Source organism: Argentina silus, assembly GCF_951799395.1.
Source record: "Argentina silus genome assembly, chromosome: 7".
In the NCBI taxonomy this organism is placed as follows: Eukaryota; Metazoa; Chordata; class Actinopteri; order Argentiniformes; family Argentinidae; genus Argentina; species Argentina silus.
This window is the reverse complement of record NC_139661.1, coordinates 15,451,370-15,459,805: the sequence shown is the minus strand read 5'-3', so window position 1 is coordinate 15,459,805 and position 8,436 is coordinate 15,451,370.

Here is an 8,436-nt window from a genome sequence, read left to right as displayed (position 1 = left end):
GATGTTGAAGAGCATCGAGCCCGATGTCAAGAATGTTTAAGCTCTCACCATTGAGAGCAACAGCTAGTGTGTATAGTTTGTGATAAACTGTATTGTACAGTAGTGTATGTGTGTGTGTGTGTGTGTGTGTGTGTGTGTGTGTGTGTGTGTGTGTGTGTGTGTGTGTGTGTGTGTGTGTGTGTGTGTGCGTGTGAGTGTGCGTGTGCGTGCGTGTGCGTGTGTGTGTGTGTGTGTGTGTGTGTGTGTGTGTGTGTGTGTGTGTGCGTGTGAGTGTGCGTGTGCGTGCGTGTGCGTGTGTGTGTGCAGCTGAGAAATAAAGAGAGGAAAAGAAGAAAAAGAGGGATGAGATCAGAAAGACAGAAGTCTGTGTGTGTGTGTGTGTGTGTGTGTGTGTGTGTGTGTGTGTGTGTGTGTGTGTGTGTGTGCGCGTGCTTGCTTATGTGTGTGCGTGCGTCTGTGACGTGTGTGGCGTACTTGTTTGTGTGTATGTGTGTGTGTGTGTGTGTGTGTGTGTGTGTGTGTGTGTGTGTGTGTGTACCTCTGACCCCTCCACCTAAGGTCAATCCAATCATGTTAACAAACACAGATAGACAAGCTAGCTCTCTAGCAGGATATTTGACTAGGGGTGAGTCTCAATGATCTAACACTGCTTCCTCTCCTTGTCTCCTTGTCTCCTCTCCTTCATGTATACAGATCTAAAACCACATGGTAAGTGAAAGCAACATGGAGGATGCAGCACCAGCATCCCTCTTTCACCTATCCACATAGTTACTGTACATTGAAGGAAAGGAGGGAGAGGAGGATAGGAAGTGAAAAAGGAGACAAGTTGTACTCTGCACAATGACAATAAAGTTGAATCTAATCTAATCTAATCTAAAGTCTAGACTATTGAGATCCAGCCAGCTCAATTTAGGTTAGCAAACAGTGGTGGAGTAGGTCAGCAGCAAAAGATGTATCTGTGTGTCTGTGACTGTCTCTCCTCCTTTCTCTCTCTCTCTCTGAAACATCACATCACATCACCTCTCTCTCTCTCTCTCTCTCTCTCTCTCTCTCTCTCTCTCTCTTCCCCTGTAACATCACATCACATCAAATCTCTCTCTCTCTCTCTCTCTCTCTCTCTTTGAAACATCTCATCTCTCTGACTCTCTCTCTTTCTCTCTCTCTCACCCTCCCTCCCTCCCTCCCTCCCTCCCTTCCCTCTCTCTCTTCTCTCAAGTAGCGTTGTGTCTTTTGATTCCTCCATCGACAGACCACCCACCTAGCGGGCCCATGTTGTCTAGTCAAGTGGGACACGCAGGTTCTATTTCCCTCTAAATTAACGTATTATCTCAAACAAGTGGCCCTGATGTTCCAATGCCAGGCGGGTTCATTTGTTCATTTGTTCCAGCAGACAGACAGAGTTTCTCACTAAAGTTTGTTCAGTTCTACCATCTGCTTCTGATTGCACTGTCAGTTCAGTGTTTCTTGGCTGGCCCAGATAAAGACTAACACCGCAGGCCTGAAACAAGATGTCTGAACACTTAAAAGGCTGTGGGGGAAGACAAAGAAACTTGATGCCTTCATTACCTTGGATTCGTTCATACTTTGTTCTTTACTTTATATTTCCTTTTCAAGATGAAAGTGTGTAAAGTGGCAGGGGGATTGGGGAGGGAGAGGGAACAGTGGAAACTCTGAGCGAACACGGTTGGGGTGTTTTGTTGTTTTTTAAAAACACCAATTGTAGCCTGCGTGGTGTTGTCAGGGTGGAGGGGAGTGACTTGACATTAGCTTACAGCATTAGAGTATTGGTCTGATGGTCCCCACGGTCAACTCAGAAGTGAATTCAGAATCAGAATTCTTTTATTTGGCCAAGTATATTTGCACATACACAAAATTGACTTGGTGAGGTTGGTGCATGGGACATAAAACAACAATATATAAGCAAAATATTGAAAATCTGACTCATGAGAACACACCCTTCAGACCACGGCCTCTACCCTTACCCTGAGGCTTCTAGACCTCTCTGGTCCCCACGCTAATGCCTAGTCTTTAGTTTGGCATGCTAACACTGTCTTGTGATCGAACCCGGTCAACCTCAAACAAACTCTAGTCTCACAACAGACTTCAATGATTTCCAGGCTTTAGTTCGACGGGAAAACGTGTCTCGTGGTGAACAGACAACTTAGGTTCGAACCCCGTCGCCCTGAAACAACCCTGAGTCTACCAGCAGACGTCAGTGATCTGCAGTCTCCCACACTAATCCTAGAAAAGCCGCAGAGCAAATAGAAGTCTGTGCAGCTGAGCACTATATCTGTTTGCCTTTCAACTCTCTGTTCATCATCTTCTCTGTTCATACACCTTTACCTCTACCTAACCGTGTTCATCAGGCTCACACACACACACACACACACACACACATACACACCTGTACTGTGCCTCTACATAACCATGTTCATCAGACTCACACAGCATGACTGCACAGCTACTGAGTGTATACCACAGTAAAATCAACTGTCTCCATTGTAGAGCTGATCAGAGATCAGACATCCCCTGAACCCTCAACTGTGTGTGTGTGTGTGTGTGTGTGTGTGTGTGTGTGTGTGTGTGTGTGTGTGTGTGTTCTCTCTGATTTACAGAGAGTCTTGCTGAGGTATGACCTCGTCCCCTGCTATGTACAGTCTGCCAAGAAGGTAGCGGGGATTGGGGTGTGTGGGGGGGGTGGGGGGAGGGGGAGGGGGAGGAGGGAAGGGTAGGGGGAGGCAGGGCTAAGTGCCCACAGCCTCTCCTGCCAAATCTAAAATCAATACTCTGTTTCTTTCCCAAACCGCAAGCTGCTGAATCTATAAAAAATGTAATGATTCTCCTATAAAAGATGAAGGTGGGGGTGGGCGTCCTCTCACACAATGCAGACTGCCAGCTCTCATTTCCAGGCAGGAAGTAAAACCACTGTGAATTTATGGAGTTCAATTGTGTTGATGTTGTCAAGGTGCTTTAGTCCAATTTCATTTAGCTGCTGTCAGGTGTTGGGTCTGTTTCAGTCCCCCCTCTCATATCTGGTACACGTTATTGGAGACTTCACAATGAATATGCGGCACAGTGGCCGTTGGTCCAGTGACTCTGTTAGTTTGAATTTGCATAGTGGTGAAATTGGAGAGGTTGTGAAAGACTATTCAAGCAAATCAATTTGAAGTCCTCTAGCGGAGGACTAAGAGAATATTAAATAACGCTCTGGAACACACAATCCCACGCACACACGCGCGTATGCATAAACAAACACACACACACACACACACACACAGACACAGGCGCGCGGGCGTGAACACATACGTAAACAAACACGCACACGCTTTGCTCCTACGCAGTGAAAGTTCTGTCTGTAGAGCACACATCAGAGCGGAGGATCTCTAAGATCTCCTGCGATGAAAAATGACATGAAAAAGTTTCTAACTCAAAGGAAATATTGAGTGATTTAAACCAGTGACAAGGTTATCATGATGATTCCTTTTCATGTCACCTGCATTGCCTTTCATGTTTATGCATTGGAAACATTATGAGGGGAGAGCATTACTACTGGCACAAGTACTAGAGGAGCTTTGAGAAGTTAGCCTTGAAAGACAAAGTGAACAGAAGGGTGAGGTGGTGGTGAGAGGATTGTCTTAAACTAAAAAAAAAAAAGCATTGATTACTTCATCTTATGATGACTGATGGATAGATGATTCATTTACTTAAACAAATGTATTTGTTGTAAGTCGCTTTGGATAAAGGTGTCTGCCAAATGCCATAAATGTAAATGTAAATGTCATACTACTTATTGTATATATACACAAGGTTGCAAAGTTCTAATAAACAAAAGAAAAGATCATGGAAATACATCAGAAAGCAACATTAAAATAATAAATGTCAGCGAGAGTCAGGTCAGATCAGCTTTGAAATGTAGTCGGTACAGAATAGTATAGGTAAGTATAAGTCAGGAAAATATTCAGTTGTTTTATCTAACAACTTGTTGCAGGTTTTAAAATGCATTCAAATCTGCGTGAAAACAATTATATTTATGATTATAATCAACATTTTATGTTGTATGGCCAGTGATAAGACATGGACTCGAATGTGCATTATTTATGGAAACTGTGTTGGTGTCTTTGACTACAAACAGATCCAGGGCAGAATTCATTTGAGCCATATTTGCTACAGTAAGAGAGCTCTCTAATTAGTCACATCAAATATCCTTTTTAAATTGAAGCCGAGTCTCTTCTGGGAAAATAAATCATTCAATTACCGCCAACCGAATAGAAGAGGTGCAATTAACATTGTCAAAAAGACGATTTTCGGTTATTATTTTCAAACTATTCATCTTTTTTTTTTTTTAAATGCTATTTCCATAATGTTTTTTTCGCCTGTCACCAACTGCCATCAAAGTGTCGTTGCATCAGATAAATAAGAAAAAAAGAAAAAGAAGAACAGGGGCTCTGAACCAGGGGAGGCTGGCGGGGGTAGAAATCAGAGAACGGGCTCATTGTAATGCATGGTACGGAGTGAGGAATGGCATCAAACACACCCCAATGACAACTAACCTTGCAGTCCCATGTGACAGACAACCCACCATGCTGTTCTACTGTTTCAACCAATCAACCTTGTTGTCTGTATTCCATTAACAACACATGGCAGCTCATCGAAGACACTGCTGTCAAAATCGGCATGATAATTGGTCGGGACGAACGATGACAGCAAGCAAAAAAGAATATTCATGAGTGCATGTGTTGCGTTGTTTGCATAATTACAGTAGATTGACAAGCTTTGCTCTGAGACAAACACACATGCGCATACGCGCACGCATACATACACGCACGCACACACACTATAGGTGAGGTGAGGAGGGGTGAGGTGAGGTCTAATGGCCCCCCACTGTACTGAAGATGGTTTCAGCTGCACCCTACCAGTCCCAAACACACACACACACACACACACACACACACACACACACACACACACACACACACACACACACACACACACACACACGCACACACACACACACAAACACACACACACTCACACTCACACACATAGATCCCGAAGAGCAAGTACAACTGGCCCTTCTGATAGGTCAGTCACTACAGTGGATACGTTATTCTGTTTCTATTCACGCCATGACAACACTTTATTCACCGTATTGTTGTCACACATCATCAAAAATGCTCTCAAGCTGCCTCTTGACATTACGTCATACCATGTCATTACGTGTGTGTGTGTGTGTGTGTGTGTGTGTGTGTGTGTGTGTGTGTGTGTGTGTGTGTGTGTGTAGATATATGAAAGTGCGGACTGACTCTTTTGGGCCACCCACAGGAACCAAGAACTGCAACGCTACACAGCAGGTAAGCACATACACACACACACACACACAGGGTGAGGAGGGGTGAGGTGAGGGGGGTGAGTGAGGGGGGTGAGTGAGGGGGGAGAGTGAGGGGTGAGGTGGCGTACAGCCTTGTCACTGAACCTCCTCTCTTTCTCTCTCTCCTCTCACTCATTCTGCTCTGTCTGGTTTTCATGAGTGTGTGAGTACGTGCGGGAATGCGTGTGGGAGTGCGTGTGTGTTTGTGCTCTGTGTGTCTCTGTATATTTGTGTGTGTATGTGTGTGTGTATGTGTGTGTGTGTGTGTGTTTACAACCAGAAACAGTGCCTTCTCCACCCTCAGCACGACTCCCACAAACTCATTATCATCCCTGACAAATGTGGCGTTGTGTGTCTGCATGTGTGTGCGTGTGTGTATGTGTGTGTGTGTGTGTTTTGTGTACAGATACAGTATGTGTGTGTTTACATCTGTATGCTGTGTGTGTGTGTGTGTGTGTGTGTGTGTGTGTGTGTGTGTGTGTGTGTGTGTTTGTTTGTTTGTGGGTGTCTTCCAGAGTGATTTGACAAGGTGACAAACCACTCTCTGCTTCTGTGCTCGGGCTCCTATTACCATGGCTGGGGGGGCATCGCCGTGACAACGATGACAGCGGGTGGCCGTGGCATTCCGACCTTCCCCCATCATTCCAATTACATTACATTTATGGCATTTAGCAGACGCCTTTATCCAAAGCGACTTACAACGAATATATTTGTCTAAGTAAGTGAATCATCTATCCATCAGTCATCATAAGAAAAAGTAATCTATGCTCGGACCAGGGGCCGTTGACAGTCACAATGCTAGAAGAAGGAAGAATTACTTCTTTTTTTAAAAACATTTTTAAAATGTATTTACAGTAGAGAAACTTGTACAGGGGGATAGTGGGGAAGAAGAGGTATTTAGGAGGGATCGTTAAGATGTAGCCTGAAGAGATGGGTCTTCAATCTACGGCGGAAGATAGGTAGTGACTCTGCAGTCCTGACAGCAGTTATTCCACCAGCGGGGCGCCAGGACAGTGAAAAGCTGTGACCGAGGAGTGTGACATCCACGTAGAGGCGGCGGTGCCAGGCAGCCAGCCGAGGTGGAAGAGCGGAGTGATCAGGCAGGGTTTTGAGGGCTGACCATTGCTTGCAAGTAGGGAGGGGCTGTTCCATTTGCCGCCTAGTAGGCGAGCACCAGGGTCTTGAATCTGATGCAAGCTGCTACTGGGAGCCAGTGAAGGGTGCGAAAGAGAGGAGTGACATGGGAAAATTTGGGTAAAATTTGGGTAGATTGAGCACCAGACGGGTGGCAGCATTCTGGATGAGCTGCAGAGGCCTGATGGCAGAGGTGGGGAGCCCGGCCAAGAGTGCGTTGCAGTAGTCAAGGCGAAATATCACAGAGGAAGAATCTACAGGAGTGTGCTGTCGCTGTGATGTATGCCGCACATTCCAACAACGTCCTCCTCCGCTTCGCCAGATTTCTCCCGGTAATGTCACCTAATCTGCAAAAACATTTAATTAAAGACTTTGACACCAGTGCTGCTCTGTCCGCATCTCAGCCTCAGTTAATAAGGCGGTATAGGATGAGCATTTAAATTAGTCCCGGATGACTGCTGGGCTCATTCTACATACGCACACACAATACACACACACACACACATACACACACACACACACACCAGCACTGTGCCATTTAAATGGAGAGAGGAGGGAGAGATGAGGTGAGAGAGAGGAAGAGACAGAGAGGGGGAGGAAGTGTAAAAGCAGGGGAAATGGGGACTGGGAGAGAGAGAGAGCAAGAGAGAGTGAAACAGAGAGAGAAGGAGATAATCGAGGATGAGAGGAAGCAAACCATTACTATCTGAAGCGTTGTAATGCCGGGGACAGATGGGGAGTTTACGACACAATAATACACCAGGTCCAGCACAATGAAAACAAACAGTGCATATCTCTCTCACCTACACACACACACACACACTCAAACACACACACACAAACATACGCTATAAGAAGTCACACACACACACACACACACACACACACACACATACACAAACACACAAACTCACAAATTCACACACACACACACACACTCACACACACATACACTATAAGAAGTCAGACACACACAAACTCACACACATACACATATGCTATAAGAAGTCAGACACACACTCACGCACACTTGCACACACACACACACACACACACACACACACACACAAATACACAAACTCACAAACACACACACACACACACAGCTATTAGGAGTTAGACAGGGTACGGGATGACACCCCCCCCCCCCACCCGGCCAACCCGGCCACCCACCCACCCAGCCACCCAGCCACCCACCCACCAACCCACCCACCCACCCAGCCACCCAGCCACCCAGCTACCCAGCCACCCACCCACCCAGCCACCCAGCCACCCAGCCACCCACCCACCCACCCAGCCACTCAGCCACCCAGCCACCCACCCAGCCACCCAGCCACCCAGCCACCCACCCACCCAGTCACCCAGCCACCCACCCACCCACCCACCCACCCAGCCACCCAGCCACCCACCCACCCAGCCACCCAGCCACCCAGCCACCCAGCCACCCAGCCACCCACCCACCCAGCCACCCAGCCACCCACCCACCAACCCACCCACCCACCCAGCCACCCAGCCACCCACCCACCAACCCACCCACCCACCCAGCCACCCAGCCACCCAGCCACCCAGCTACCCAGCCACCCACCCACCCAGCCACCCAGCCACCCAGCCACCCACCCACCCACCCAGCCACTCAGCCACCCACCCAGCCACCCAGCCACCCACCCACCCAGCCACCCAGCCACCCACCCACCCACCCACCCACCCAGCCACCCAGCCACCCAGCCACCCAGCCACCCAGCCACCCAGCCACCCAGCCACCCACCCACCCAGCCACCCAGCCACCCAGCCACCCAGTCCCCCAGCCACCCACCCAGCCACCCAGCCACCCAGCGTAAACAAACACAGCAGCCTTATCAGCTAGAATATAGCAGACAACCACATACATAAAACATCCAGCTGTAGTTAGACTGCTATTACACACACACACACAC